The sequence below is a fragment of the Bos indicus genome, chromosome 23 (assembly GCF_029378745.1).
Source record: "Bos indicus isolate NIAB-ARS_2022 breed Sahiwal x Tharparkar chromosome 23, NIAB-ARS_B.indTharparkar_mat_pri_1.0, whole genome shotgun sequence".
Lineage (NCBI taxonomy): Eukaryota > Metazoa > Chordata > Mammalia > Artiodactyla > Bovidae > Bos > Bos indicus.
This window is the reverse complement of record NC_091782.1, coordinates 33078922-33094735: the sequence shown is the minus strand read 5'-3', so window position 1 is coordinate 33094735 and position 15814 is coordinate 33078922. Positions and strand designations below refer to the sequence as shown.

General features: G+C 41.7%; 5 non-coding genes across 5 annotated transcripts; 2 read left to right on the top strand and 3 right to left on the bottom strand.

The window, feature by feature from the left end:
* Window positions 1–145: 145 nt before the first annotated feature.
* On the bottom strand, window positions 146–227 carry TRNAS-CGA (transfer RNA serine (anticodon CGA)). Its single transcript has one exon. It is a non-coding gene; the product is annotated as a tRNA-Ser (tRNA).
* Window positions 228–1898: 1671 nt separating this feature from the next.
* TRNAV-AAC (transfer RNA valine (anticodon AAC)) lies at window positions 1899–1971 on the bottom strand. The gene has a single exon. It is a non-coding gene; the product is annotated as a tRNA-Val (tRNA).
* Window positions 1972–6353: 4382 nt separating this feature from the next.
* TRNAT-AGU (transfer RNA threonine (anticodon AGU)) lies at window positions 6354–6427 on the bottom strand. Its single transcript has one exon. It is a non-coding gene; the product is annotated as a tRNA-Thr (tRNA).
* Window positions 6428–11217: 4790 nt separating this feature from the next.
* TRNAI-AAU (transfer RNA isoleucine (anticodon AAU)) lies at window positions 11218–11291 on the top strand. The gene has a single exon. It is a non-coding gene; the product is annotated as a tRNA-Ile (tRNA).
* Window positions 11292–12958: 1667 nt separating this feature from the next.
* TRNAI-AAU (transfer RNA isoleucine (anticodon AAU)) lies at window positions 12959–13032 on the top strand. Its single transcript has one exon. It is a non-coding gene; the product is annotated as a tRNA-Ile (tRNA).
* Window positions 13033–15814: the final 2782 nt, after the last annotated feature.

Below are 15814 nucleotides of genomic sequence, written 5' to 3'. Positions count from 1 at the left end.
TCTGAAACTCTAAGCTGGCTGGCGCCCACTCTCTTTAAAATTTTCAGAACTGCCTTTCAAGGGATTTTTCTGTAATGCATGCTGCGTGGGACGGCAGCAAATTATTTGGAAGTTTCAAGAGTCAAGGATACACCGAAAACGAGAACGCTGTGAGCAGGACTTGAACCTGCGCGGGGAAACCCCATTGGATTTCGAGTCCAACGCCTTAACCACTCGGCCATCACAGCTCAGTAAGGCCAGTTTTACTCATTCGACTAAAAACCAGTATTTATCGTTTCCCTGCAAGGTTGAAAGAAGAGAGGACCACCGGTTTCTGAGTGTCCCCAAGAAGACCTTCTCCAACCCCAAGCTTGCATATTTCACTTAGTGACAATTTCAACTTTTCAGGTATTTAGGCAGGAAAAAAAAATCTTGGCAATATTCTTTACTTCAAATTTTCTTTCATTCCGTGGATGTGAGGAAATTGTCTTGTTCTACCTTCAAAATGTGTTTAGATGTGAAAAACTTTTCACCCCTCCAACTGCCACAGCCCTGCTCCAAGAAAGCTTCATCTCGTTTCTGTTTCCTTTTGCCTTTATCTAGTCAAAGTATCCAGAATATGCGATCTGGTGTGACTTAACCTCTAAGGAAAAAAGTCAGTTAAATTCCACCAATAAACCTGAATGAATTCACATCAGAAAGAATCCTCTTAGTCTACTGGTTGGACTATTGGGGGCAAATTCTGGGCCCTAGCTTCCCATCCGGAGAGCCCAGTCTCTGTCGCCCCCATGTGGTCACTGAATGCAGGCGCGGTCGTTAACTGAGCTGAACACCTGGAGACAGTGTCATTTCCCTGAAGGTGGATCAAGTGAAAGCATGCTATTTCTTGTGTTAGGCCCATTCCAAAAGAAAAACCATCCCTCTAAAGTGACTTTTAGCAAAATACATCATGAAATACACACAAACAAGCCGCCAAACTTTTCAACCCTTTCTTATTTCCGGGAAATCCCCAAACTGCTGGCACGTAACTGATTTCAGGAATGCTCAAGATCCTTCCTTTCATCCGAGGCCGTTTCCGCCTGCTGGCCTCCCACTTAGGGCGGAGCTGGATGCCAGATGCTGAGTTTTAGGAGAACGCAGAGTTTGATTCCGCTGAAGAGGAGGCTCTCCGCAACAGCCAAGGCCCGGAGTCCGCCCTGGGCCTGGGCGGACTGGGGGTGAGAGCTGGGGGGTGAGCGGGGGGGAGGTGGGGGCGGGTCTGGCTTGTTCCACTGCGGTTGAATAGCCTAAAATCTAGCCTCACGGAGAAACAGTCCCAGAGGATCTTTCTGGGGTGGTGGGAACAGAGGGGAAGGGCGCTCCCCAAAATGCAGGTAAGAGCCTTCTTGCTCCAGCACAGATACCCGGGGAGTTTTTGAGGACAGGAATCTCCTCTTATCCATTCCCCAACCCCAATTGCTCCCCACAACTCTTTTTTCCCAATCTATGCCTGATGAGCTTTGGAACTACTGGATGGTACTAATAGGAGTAATAATAACTGAACAGTTGTGAGATCGCTGTCTGGTTTCGAGGTGAAGCACTTTTGTCTCTCTGAAGGTCAGGAGAAAGTCACTTTGCAGAAAACCTGTTCGTCCAAGACAGACACACGGCGCAGGCCTGGTGCATCAGGGGTCTCCTCCGGTTGACCCAGGCTGGCCCCTCGGTCCTTCCAGCAGGAGAACGCCGAGTGCAGGAGGGGAAAGAGCGGGTGGGAAAGGGGAAACCCGGGCTTCAGAGCAGAGGGCGTCCAGACAGCTTTTCGTTTTAAACCCCTCGGCCTCAAGAGAAGGGCAAATGTGGTATGTTTTTGAAGTCTGGTACCGCAAAAACAACGTACAGAGGTCTTCTGTGGAAATGGAAAACGATCCCCAGCTGAAGCCTGTTTCCGCCCGGTTTCGAACCGGGGACCTTTCGCGTGTTAGGCGAACGTGATAACCACTACACTACGGAAACCAGACATGACGGGCGAATGCTGCTGCTGCTGCCAAGTCGCTTCAGTCGTGTCCGACTCTGCGACCCCATGGACTGCAGCCTACCAGGCTTCCCTGTCCATGGGATTCTCCAGGCAAGAACACTGGAGTGGGTTGCCATTTCCTTCTCCAATGCATGAAAGTGGAAAGTGAAAGTGAAGTCACTCAGTCGTGTCTGACTCTTAGAGACCCCATGGACTGCAGCCCACCAGGCTCCTCCATCCATGGGATTATCCGGGCAACAGTACTGGAGTGGGGTGCCATTGCCTTCTCCCTGAGGGGCGAATAGGTAGAGGTAAATATTCTTTCTTGTTCTAGGTCTTTGAAATGTTTCCATTTTTCTTTCTTCGTTTTTTTTTTTTTTTCTTTTTAAAATCAATAACAAATACAAGTAGAAATGTGTTTACCAAACATATCTACCATAATGTTCAGAAAAACCTGCTTGAACGGCCAAAAAATTGGAATGCCCTTGAAGGCTTCCAAGAGAAAATGACACCAAATCTAAGACTTAATAGATGAAAAGAAGTATGATGGTTAGAGGTTAATAAGGGAATTTTTTTGTTGTTGGGAAGTGAACGAAATAGGAATAATCTTCGGGGTGGAGGGGGTGGGAATCCAAGCATTTGAAGCAAGACATGGAAAGAAATAAGACTAAATGGTTATATATGGGCCAGATCAAAGGCAAGATGGATGTGCCTCCCAAACTGGGGAAGGTATATTTCAATTTGAATCTGATGAGAGAGGGAGTGGAGACTAATCTTTAATTCTTGGAGTGTAGATGTCATCTATATTTACACTTAAGGTTTTTGTTTTTTTTTTAAGTGTGATTTACATACATTAAAATGCTCTAAACTTAAGGGTACTTATAGCTCAGTGGGGGAAAACATGTGACAACTCATTCATTGAATAAGCTCAGCAAATAACAATCTGCATAAACATAAAGAAAACTATAACTAGCCAAATTATGTTGATATTCTTGTAAAACAAAGATTTAAAACATCTTAAAAGCAGCTGGAGGGAAATGATACTACATCTTAGGTTAAATAAAGATTAAATGGAATAAGAAATATTAATTCAAAGGAAGGTAGAAAAGGAGGAACCAAGAACAAGTAGGATAAGTGGAAAACAAATAATGATGTCAACTTAAACCCAGATATATATAATTGCTTTTAATGTAAATGGAATAAATAATTAAAAGGCATAAATGGGCTGGCTAAATAGTAAAATAAAGAAAACAAGAGCCTTTTGTGTCCTGCTTACAAGAAATATACTTGAAAAATAAGACAACAGGTTGAAAATAAAGTGTCGGGGAACTATGCAAACATCAACCATTAGAAACTTGGTTGACAAATAGAGGAGACATCAAAGTAAAAAGTAAGACCAGAGATAAAGAACATTTCATAATGATAAAGTGATCGACTCAGCAAGAAGACACGTCAATTCTTATATGAAGCCAAACTGAGAAAACTAAAACAAGAACCACAATAAGCAGAGCTATGGTTGGTGATTTTAAAGATCACTTTTAGTAGCTGATGAGAAACTTACAGAAAAGGGGAAATAAGTAGGAATTGAGGACACGAGCCATAGTAGTACCTATTCAACTTGATCTAGTTGACATTTATCACACAGAACATCCAACTACTGCAGAATTCTCATTATTTTCAAGTGCACATTAAACCTACACCAAAACAAAAAGGGCCCCAAAACAAGTCTTAATAAATTTAAAAGGATTCAAACAATTTAAAAAAATGTTTTCTGACAATAACAGAATTAAACTTGAGGTCAATAACAAAATGATAACTAAAAAAATTCTAATACTGGGAAACTTGAGCAGTATGCTGCTACTGCTGCTGCTAAGTCACTTCAGTCGTGTCCGACTCTGTGTGATCCCATAGACGGAAGCCCACCAGGCTCCCCCGCCCCTGGGATTCTCTAGGCAAGAACACTGGAGTGGGTTGCCATTTCCTTCTCCAATGTGTGAAAGGGAAAAGTGAAAGTGAAGTCACTCAGTCGTGTCCGACTCTTAGCCACCCCATGGACTGCAGCCTACCAGGCTCTGCCATCCATGGGATTTTCCAGGCAAGAGTACTGGAGCGGGGTGCCATTGCCTTCTCCAAAGAAGTATACTTCTAAGTAAAATATAAGTACAATGGAAACTAGAAAATACTTTGAATTGAAAGAATGAAAATACAACACGCAACTAAAGTAGTGCTTAGAAGAAAATATATAGGTTTAAATGCATATATTAGAAAAAGAAGAAAGGTTTAAGACTGGGAAATCTTAGGGAGGAAATGATGTTTTGTATTTTAAGCCAGAGATATATGTCTTCTGGGTTGAGAATGACTTCAGATGGCCAGTCTTGAAGACAGGGAGAACAGGAAGAGGCTGTTAGAGATTGTAGTGAAGAAGGTCCAAATAAGAACCAAGTAGATGAACAGAGAGAAAAACACCTCACATATGTTAAATGTAAATCAGGAAGACTGTTGTAATTTGGTGGGGTAAGGCAGCAGGAAGAGTCAAGTTTAATAATAGATTTCCAGTGGAAATAATGATCAGTTGAGTTTATGGTGTATGGTGCCAGTGGTACTCATGTGAAATCCTGGTGGCAATGGAAATGTGAATTTGAAATTAGGCAGAGACCTCTTTCAGACATAGATATTTTGAAAGATCAGCTCCAGGCAGGCAGCCAAGGAAGGGTCAGCTCCAGAGACTCCTCTTTCCCTAACATTTTCTCTCATCACCATGCCTTACTTTTCCACCTTTTCAAGGGACATTCCATTTGAATTTGTTCACCAAACTTTATCCAGTGTCCAAGATGGGAAGTGTATACCTGGATATGAAGAAGAAAGACCCACACAGCTGGCTTAAGACAATGTCAGTTGTACCCTCAGAGCACAAAAGAGGAGCTGTCCATTTGAGCATCCCAAGCCAGAGAACATTTAATGGAGAAGGAAGTTTGAATGAAGAATACGGTAGGTCAAGAAAGAAAGAGTAGTTCAACTAAGGAGAAGTCCCTTTAACAAAGACACAGTTGAGAATGTCCATGACTTGTTTAAAACTGTTTTATAGAATAACAACCTTTTATCATTTAGACCTATTAAGTACTGAACACTTCTAGAGGTACAGGATTTCACTGATTAGATTCAACTCCATTTTAAGAGATTCTTTAAAATGTCAGTCTTTTGACACATTTGCATTCCCAGATGCTCAACAAAGGAGTAATTAATCTGTTAGGCCATGACAATGAGAAGCAAGAAGGTACTTAAGGTGCAATCATTGCCTGTAGAATTTTGTGCACATTACTAAGTATGGGGAAGTGGACATTTGTAGAGCCTAATTATTTTAAGATATATCTTAGAATGTCAAAAGAAACAGCAGATAAGCAGAAACATCTTTGTTTTTAGGATTTAATGTCTTTATCAGAACTTTTATGTAAAAATCTGTCTAGAAAAAAGTGTGACTTCATTTGTCTCTAAACTCATGCTAGATGCTTTATATGCTTTGTCACTAACCACTCTTCTTTGTCACTAACCATTTGTCTCTTTTCAAAAACTTCAGTGATGACCTAGAGTCCAGAATCACTTGAAAAGTAGAAACAGCTATTACAGTACTCAATTCAACATTTACATTAGGTGTTTTTTTTTTTTTTTTTTTAGCCCTTTCTCTTTTTTCCCCCTTACCTTCTTTAGGATGAGGCTAAGAGCAGACATGCAAAGGAAAATTGAAGGCTTCCTAGAAGTGGTAAGTAGCAAGAAAAGGTTCAATGACAGAGGATTTAAACTAATCACTTCTGACCATAGGTCTTCCTACCCTATCCATTGTTCCTTAAAGATGATTGGTACTAATACTTCTACATATTACCTTGAAATTAGAAAAGCCATTAGCTATTTAATAGTCTATTAAACAAACAAACAAAAAAAAACTTGAGTGCCAACCCTACTCCAAGTGTATCTGAGGTTGCAAAAAAATAATTAAAGCTCTCCAGTAATCAGACAAATCTAAAGGATATCTGAAAGGGCATGTATTTAAAGCTGTTGAATCTCCTTCACTTGATTCCAATAGTTAGACAAAAGGGCAAACCTCTGCTAGGCTAGATTACCTATTCACTGCTAATATCATGATTCAGACAAACAATCAGAGAGTCCTTAAATTACTTCTGATCTATGATTTGGGAATGCTTCTCGGGGTATTCTTTACCCTTTTACCTCTGTCCTCTTCTACAAAGTACCCCATTTTTCCCAAGCAAAGCTTAAGTTCTGAGTATTAGGATATTCATCCAGTGTCAATTCAAGTTAGTTTCTACTCACTTAGAGAAAAATATTTTCTGAGTTTTCACAAAAACCAGAACCAGAGTAAGACTCTGGCAGGCCCCGCTGGGATTCGAACCCAGGATCTCCTGTTTACTAGACAGGCGCTTTAACCAGCTAAGCCACGGAGCCCATCTTAGCAAAGTTTTTAGTTATACTCTATTTGAACTTAATTTCATATGTCTCTTCGCTATAATGAATTTAGAAACTGGTTTGCCAGGTGATAAAAGCGGGGGTGGGGGGGGGTGGGGGGCGGGGAGGCAGGAGGGGAAGCAAACTTATGTCAGTCAAAACCAAAGAAAAATGTTCTTTTGGAAGAATAAATACAGGTACTAGATTAAGATGACTATCTTCTCATGAGAAATTGTTTCAGAGTGGACATCACTGGATTCAACTAGACTATAAACTCTGGCAACGGGTGTGTGTGTCGGGGGTGGGGGCTGGGGGGTTGTATGAAGTGTTAGGGGTGGGGGAGTGTGTGTCAGAGACCTTTGTTGAAGCCTAAAAGAAAAAATGAAATGATCTTCTATTAGTCATCATATTATTTTAGCCACACCTGCTCTCTTCTATATTAGTGTGTTGAAGGAGGGGTTACTGATCAAAGATACTGGTCAAAAGTACGTATTTGACACAAGATTTCTGAAAGAACAGTGGTGTGATGCACCTGTCAAATCACCCTCCAGAATGGTGGCACTTATTTCTCCACTTCAGGAATGTTGACTTCTAATGGCTTACGGCTGGGTTACTCGGCGCTATCGGCAACAGACAAGAGGGAAACCTTGCTCAAGAGTACACCAACCCTTGAGTGTAGCTCAAATCCAGCCTCAATTCAGAATATTACTAAAGGGCCATTTCAGGTTCAGATATCCTGGTAAGCTGAACTGAGGCTTCTTTTACAACATCAAGTTCAGCTTTTGCCTCTTCCTAATCCTGTTTCCTTCACCCTCTTATTGCGGTCGATTCTAAGAGTGGTCCCAATAAGACTCTAACACCATCTTACACCAGGCTCAAGGAGAAGCAATTGGTTATCTCTGAGGAATTTCAGCAGCAGCCATCCCCAGAAAAGGCTGCTGCCAGCTGGAGCTGCTATGAATCAGCAGAGGCGGTGGGGTAGGGGTGGGGGGTGGGGGCTAGGGGTGGAGGAGGAGGCAAGCTCTGGCCCTGCAGCCGGCCTTGCAGCCTCCCCTGGGTCACTGCTTTGGCATCTCTATCTCCATCGCAGTGTTTATTTCCCAGGAAACTGACCTTTAACACAAAGCAAGCGACTACAGTCTACCATCTAAGTCTGAATAGGGCCCAGGTTCTGAAAAACCACTTAAACATACCAAGTACCTGAGTAGAACCAGAATGTCAGGTACTACTAATAACATTCTGCTATACAAACTTTCAGAATTTTCACCAAAGAACAAAACAAATGAAGACATGTACAAGTTGATTAAAAGATGTACAAAGTTAGTGAAAGGTGCTGAAGGGCCAGAAGAATAATTTATATGTATGATATTAAAAGCAAAATTTTAGTGAAATGGAAAGCAAGAAAAAAATGGCAGATTCAGCCAACCAAAGAGTATGATTCCCATTTCCAGGAAAAAAAAAAAAGTGAATACCAAGTATTGTATGTAAAACTTTATTTACTAGCAGTGCCTATCCAAAAGAAACTATGTAATATACATAAATACATATGCAAACAGGTCAATTCAGTTCAGTCCCTCAGTCCAGTCTGACTCTTTGCGACCCCACGGAGTGCAGCACCCCAGGCTTCCCTGTCCATCACCAACTCCTGGAGCGTCCAACCATCTCATCCTCTGTTGTCCCCTTCTCCTCCTGCCTTCAATCTTTCCCAGCATCAGAGAAAGATTTTCCCAGTGAGTCAGTACTTTGCATCATGTGGCCAAAATATTGGAGTTTCAACTTCAGCATCAGTCCTTCCAATGAATATTCAGGACTAATTTCTTTTAGGATTGACTGGTTTGACCTCCTTGCTGTCCAAGGGACTCTCAAGAGTCTTCTCCAACACCACACTTCAAAAGCATCAGTTCTCCAGTACTCAGCATTCTTTATAGTCCAACTCTCATATCCACACATGACTACTGGAAAACCATAGCTTTGACTAGACAGACCTTTGTGGGCCAAGTAATATCTCTGCTTTTTAATATGCTGTCTAGGTTGGTCATAGCTTTTCTTCCAAGTAGCAAGCATCTTTTGATTTCATGGCTGCAGTCACCATCTGCAGTGATTTTGGAGCCCCCCAAATAAAGTCTCTCACTGTTTCCATTGTTTCCCCATCTATTTGCCATGAAGTGATGGGACAGGATACCATGATCTTATTTTTTTGAACGTTGAGTTTTAAGCCAACCTTTTCACTCTCCTCTTTCACTTTCATCAAGAGGCTCTTTAGTTCCTCTTCATTTTCTGCCATAAGGGTGGTGTCATCCGCATGTATGAGGTTATTGATATTTCTTCTGGCAATCTTGATTCCAGCTTGTGCTTCATCCAGTCCAGCATTTCACATGATGTACTCTGCATAAAAGTTAAATAAGTAGGGTGACAATATACATCATTGACATACTCCTTTCCCTATTTGGAACCAGTCTGTTGTTCCATGTCTGGTTCTAACTGTTGCTTCTTAACCTGCATACAGATTTCACAGGAGGCAGGTAAGGTGGTCTGGTATTCACACCTCTTGAAGAATTTTCCACAGTTTATTGTGATCCACACAGTCAAAGGCTTCGGCATAGTCAATGAAGCAGAAGTAGATGTTTTTCTGGAATTCTCTAGCTTTTTCAATGATCCAGCGGATGTTGGCAATTTGATCTATGGTTCCTCTGCCTTTTCTAAATCCAGCTTGAATATCGGGAAGTTCAGGATTCGTGTACTGAAAGCCTGGCTTGGAGAATTTTTTGAAGCCTGGCTTGGAGAATTTTGAGCATTACTTTGTTAGCATGTGAGATGAGTGCAATTGTGCAATAGTTTGAACATTCTTTGACATTGCCTTTCTTTGGGATTCGAATGAAAACTGACCTTTCCCAGTCCTGTGACCACTGCTGAGTTTTCCAAATTTGTTGGCATATTGAGTGCAGCACTTTCACAGCATCATCTTTTAGGATTTGAAACAGCTCAACTGGAATTCCATCACTTCCATTAGCTTTGTTCATAATGATTCTTCTTCAGGCCATTTGACCTTGCATTACAGGATGTCTGGCTCTAGGTGAGTGATCACACCATCGAGGTCATCTGGGTCTTGAAGATCTTTTTTGTATAGTTCTTCTGTGTATTCTTGCCACCTCTTCTTACTATCCTCAGCTCCTGTTAGGTCCATACAATTTCTGTCCTTTATTGTGCCTATCTTTGCATGAAATGTTCCCTTAGTATCTCTAATTTTCTTGAAAAGATCTCTAGTCTTTCCCATTCTATTGTTTTCCTTTATTTCTCTGCACTGATCACTGAGGGAGGCTTTCTTATCTCTCCTTGCTATTTTTTGGAACTTTGCATTCAAATAGGTATATCTTTCCTTTTCTCCTTTGCCTTTAGCTTCTCTTCTGTTCTCAGCTATTCATAAGACCTTCTCAGACAACCATTTTGCCTTTTTGCATTTCTTTTTCTTGCGGATGGTCTTGATCACTGCCTCCTATCCAATGTAGTGAACCTCCCTCCATAGTTCTTCAGGTTCTCTATCAGATCTAATCTCTTGAATCTATTTGTCACTTTCACTGTATAATCGTAAGGGATTCGATTTAGGTCATACCTGAATGGTCTAGTGATTTTCCCTACTTTCTTCAATTTAAGTCTAAATTTTGCAATAAGGAGTTCATGATCTGAGCCACAGTCAGCTGCCTGTCTTGTTTTAGCTGACTGTATAGAGCGTCTCCTGGAAAAGGCAATGGCAACCCACTCTAGTGTTCTTGCCTGGAGAATTCCAGGGACGGGGGGAGCCTGGTGGGCTGCGGTCTATGGGGTCGCACAGAGTCTGACACGACTGAAGCGACTTAGCAGCAGCATAGAGGGTCTCCATTTTCGGCTGCAAAGAATTTAATCAATCTGATTTCAGTCCATTGGAGAAGGAAATGGCAAATCACTTCAGTATTCTTGCCTTGAGAACCCCATGAACACAGTTAACTTCTAAAAACACTACTATCCCTAACTTAACAGGAACAGTCGTGTTGGAAAGGAGGGAAGAAGTAGAATCCAGAAAAGAGCAGAGGGCGAATAGGGAATTAGCTCCTCTGCCGGCCTTTCCCTGGGTTGATCCCTGCCCTCAGGGTTCACCTCGCAGTTTAGCCGCTCAAAGGGGGTTTCCCGCCTCTTCACAGAGTTGCCCAATCCGGGTCTCCACTTCTCCCATCCCCAAGTTTCTTTCGCTCCCGCTGACCGCAGCCGGTCCGTCGGGCGCCACCACGTGTTTGATGACCAACACTGCAACACCAAGACTCAAATACATTCCCGTGCTCGGAGCCCGATACCTGGGGCTCACAGCTGCGGATTCCGGGTGGCGGGGCGGGCAAAACCACCCAGAGGCCAGGCGGCGACAGGGTTCAGGTTCATGGGACCCGAGGCTTCCGAGGAAAGCTTAAAGATCTCCAAGAGTAGAGAGGAATCTGGGTCTTGCGCGCCGGAGCCGAGTCCTTCGAGGCCTCTGGAGGCTTCGTGGTCAGTTCCGTGATGCACCCGTCGCGGTCTCAGGAAGCCCTGCCTGGGGACGTTGGCCTGAATCTTCTCGGGTCAGAATCCAAAGTTTGAGAGAGCTTTAAGTTTTTCCGGAAGAAGGACACTTTCTTGAGGCAGAATGAGAAGCTTTTTCATCCATTTTCTAGGCCAATGAAGAAAGACGAGAAAAAGAATGGAAGCAACTTATGCTTCCCACAGTAAACTGCAAAACCATGCTGTTTAAGTGTCGTTTGTAATGTGAAGGGCAGAGGTGTCGTCCTGGCCGGTTAGCTCAGTTGGTTAGAGCGTGGTGCTAATAACGCCAAGGTCGCGGGTTCGATCCCCGTACGGGCCAAGGTTGACCTCGATTTTTGTCCTCTAAAATGGAAACCTGTGCTAGCCTGAGAGTTCTATATTTGGCATTGGAACTTCTTTGCAGAGAAGGAGAGTCTGCAAATTTTCTTGCTAACGGGTTCTAGAACCTGCTTAGGCGGAGTGAACAGATCCCACTCCAATTAACAAAACAGAACGATAGCAGAGACCTGGCAGCTAAAAGGTACAACAGAGGGCCTTTCTTTATTTCATTTTGTTTTGTTTTCCATAAGGAAACTGTTTCTTGGAGAGAAAAAAAAAATCAGAGGAAAAAGAGAGAGGGGGAAAAAAAAAATCAATGTCTCTAGGGTGTTTGCTCTCAATATATCTCCTTTCCGTATTGGGGAACCAAGAAAAGGAAGTGAATCACTACATAATACAGTAAAATTGCTAGAAAGAATTGCCCTGCCATAATAATACAGTAAACGTGGCTGATGCTCAGAGTTTTCCTTACCTGGGATAGGAGTTTTCAGATCCGTGTTCCATATTCAATATTAGTGGTGAGATTAATATTAATTGAAAATTGAAGCAATTAATATCCTGGGATATAAATCAAGATGCAATAAAGTTGGTTTTTTGAATAGGAGGGTCCTCAGAATATGGCCATCCACTAAAAAAAAGATAAATACCGATTTTAAGGAGCAGTTTAGTGACAATGAAAAGGAAGTTCTCTAAGGTTAAATGATCAGAATGCTGACTCTAAACTCTGTCCTCGGTTATTTGTAAAACGAGAATGATTGTAACAGTCACCTCATAAATTAGTTATGTTTAAATATGTTAATTCATTTAAAAGACATAAATAGTCTTTGGTTCATAATCATGGCTAAGTAAGATTTTATTTACACCTGTGATGTCTAAATAGAAAGTACTGAAAAACTAGAACTGAAGTATTGCATAGCAACCTTAAAAAGCAGGTCCATTTTACTCTCACAACACCACATTCATTCCCAAATTCAATGTATATTTTTTTCTACCTGTCCTAAGCATCAGCTCATTTTTTTTCCACCTCAGACCTAGTTCCTCATTTGTTCATGGAAAGCTTTATTCATTACTATTCCCTGGGTTCATGTAGAGCTTTTTCACATTGAGTTTTTTTCTAGCTCATTATTAAGGTTATATGCCTTTCATTTATCACTAGCATTACATTTCCATTATTTGCTCTTGGAAGGAAGCTTTTAATTTTTGCTCAGGGATGGATGAGTGCGTGTTTGGATGGATGAATTACTTTAATTCAATTTGTCTTTAAAAATACTGCTGGTATTTCTTCCAAGCACCTATTCTTCTCATTCCCCAAAAGTCTGTAGGTAGAAAGACTCTTTTCCCTTCTCTTACCATCTTTTACTGTGGTCTCCAAGATGCAAATATATCAAAGTCCTTACTATCAAATGTTCCAATTTGCCATTTTCATTAAAAATGGTTTTTGTACTTGTTACAGAAGAGTTTGCATTACAAAATGCATTTGCATTGGTTCCAAGAAGGTATGTTCTGAAAGGTAAGGTTCATTCTTGACCTTGATAGACTTTTTTCTTTTGTTTCCCTTTAACAGAAGCAGACCCACTATATATAGGACTGATATTCCCATTTGTGATAAAGAAATTCTAGAAGGTCAATGCAATTAAACCATTAACGAAGAGTAGTAGTTTGTATGAGGGCCGGTTAGCTCAGTTGGTTAGAGCGTGGTGCTAATAACGCCAAGGTCGCGGGTTCGATCCCCGTACGGGCCACTTTTAAGTCTGACTGGGATGACCAACAGTGTGAAGCAAGAATAGAACCAAGTTTAACCAGTTTGTCAGTATTACGCTTAGGCTGCCTAATCTTACAGCTATCTTTAATATTGCAGCCTGAAGCACTTTGGGCAAAATGTTCTTTGCTCTTAACACAAAGGAAAAGCATAACCTCTCCTCTCAATCATTAAAGTGTGATTATGACAATTTAGCTTGCCTGCCTACCTCTGAACTTATAACAGCCAGCAGGGGAATGCTTTTGCTTATTTGTTTAAACCTTAATTTGTAAATCAATCATCTATAAAGGCATACATGCGTGCATGCTAAGTCGCTTCAGTCGTGTCCAACTCTGTGTGACCCCATAGACGGCAGCCCACCAAGCTCCCCCGTCCCTGGGATTCTCCAGGCAAGAACACTGGAGTGGGTTGCCATTTCCTTCCCCATTGCATGAAAGTGAAAAGTGAAAGTGAAGTCAGTCGTGTCCGACTCTTAGCGATCCCATGGACTGCAGCCTACCAAGCTCCTCCATCCATGGGATTTTTCAGGCAAGAGTACTGGAGTGGGGTGCCATTGCCTTCTCCCTATAAAGGTATAGGATTTACATATTCATCTTAAACTACTCATAAATTGCCCTGGAACTTAAAATGGGGGTAGAGTCTCCTGAGTTCTTCAATTTATGAATGATGGATATTGGAACAATATCAGTTTTTTAAGAAGGAAAAAGGGTGAAATGGATACCAGGTAGCAACCATGACCAATAGTAAAGATTGCTCACTCTACACCTCTGCAAACCTGTTGCAATGTGCCTCCTGTACACTAAACCTGCAGCAGTAAAATCTCCAGTTCTCAGATCTCCTTGTCACTAGGATTTCCTGTGTCACATAGCTTTTGCTGAGCAGATGTGCTTGTGTAAGACTCAGTTCAGTTCAGTTGTGTCCCGGCTCTTTGCGAGCCTGTGGACTGCAGCACTCCAGGCTTCCCTGTCCATCACCAACTCCCGGAGTTTACTCAAACTCATGTCCATCGAGTCGGTGATGCCATCCAGCCATCTCATCCTCTATCGTCCCCTTCTCTTCCTGCCTTCAATCTTTTCCAGCATCACAGTCTTTTCCAAGAAGTCAGTTCTTTGCATCAGGTGGCCAAAATATTGGAGTTTCAGCTTCAGCATCAGTCCTTCCAATGAATATTCAAGACTCATCTCCTTTAGGATGGACTGGTTGGATCTCCTTGCTGTCCAAGGGACTCTTAAGAGTCTTCTCCAACACCACACTTTAAAAGCATCAATTCTTTGGCGCTCAGCTTTCTTTATACTCCAACTCTCACATCCATACATGACTACTGGAAAAACCAAAGCTTTGACTAGACAGACCTTTGTTGGCAAAGTAATGTCTCTGCTTTTTAATATGCTGTCTAGGTTGGTCATAGCTTTTCTTCCGAGGAACAAGTGTCTTTTAATTTCATGGCTGTAGGCACCATCTGCAGTGATTTTGGAGCCCTCAGAAATAAAGTCTGTCAGTGTTTCCATTGTTTCCCCATCTATTTGCCATGAAGTGATGGGACCAGATGCCATGATCTTAGTTTTATGAATGTTGAATTTTAAGTCAACTATTTCACTCTCCTCTTTCACTTTCCTCAAGAGGCTCTTTAGTTCCTCTTCATTTTCTGCCAGAAGAGTGGTGTCATCTGCATATCTGAGGTTATTGATATTTCTTCTGGCAATCTTGATCCCAGCTCGTGCTTTATCCAGTCCAGCATTTCTCATGATGTACTCTGCATAGAACTTAAATAAGCAGGGTGGGTGACAATATACAGACTTGACATATTCCTTTTCCTATTTGGAACCAGTCTGTTGTTCCATGTACAGTTCTGTTGCTTCTTGACCTGCATATAGATTTCTCAGGAGGCAGGTAAGGTGGTCTGGTATTCCCACCTCTTGAAGAATTTTCCACAGTTTGCTGTGATGCACACAGCCAAAGGCTTTGTCAATGAAGCAGAAGTAGATGTTTTTCTGGAATTCTCTTGCTTTTTCGATGATCCAGTGGATGTTGGCAATTTGATCTCTGGTTCCTCTGCTTTTTCTAAATGCAACTTGAACATCTGGAAGTTCATGGTTCACATACTATTGAAGCCTGGCTTGGAGAATTTTGAGCATTACTTGCTAACGTACGAGATGAGTGCAATTGTGAGGCAGTTTGCACATTCTTTGGCATTGCCTTTCTTTGGGATTGGAATGAAAACTGACCTTTTCCAGTCCTGTAGCCACTGTTGAGTTTTCCACATTTGCTGGCATATTGAGTGCAGCACTTTCACAGCATCATCTTTTAGGATTTGAAATAGCTCCACTGGAATTCCATCACCTCCACTAGCTTTGTTCATAATGATGCTTCCTAAGGCCCACTTGACTTTGCAGTGTAAGACTGGGAGAAATGAATATTGTGAGATAAAGACTGAATAGCTCTTCTGACATATGTCAACATAAATAAAGAGGTAAACTGAGACAAGTTCAAATTACCAAAAAATAGAGTTTATTCAGGAATAGCAAAGGAATTACAATTCAGGAAACTCATAATATATAGCAAGGTAGGTCTATTGAGGTTTTTGAGGTGGTTGTATTTATGATCAAGAATGCAAAGAAGGGCAAGTCCAGTCAGATTAAGGGCTACTCATTGATTAGGAGATAAGTCTCTGTCTTCTGTAAATTAGGCATTTTAGGGGAAATAAGTCTCCTAGCTCTTACCTACCATTCTTCAGAGGGTGCGTATGTGACCTTTCATTTCATATC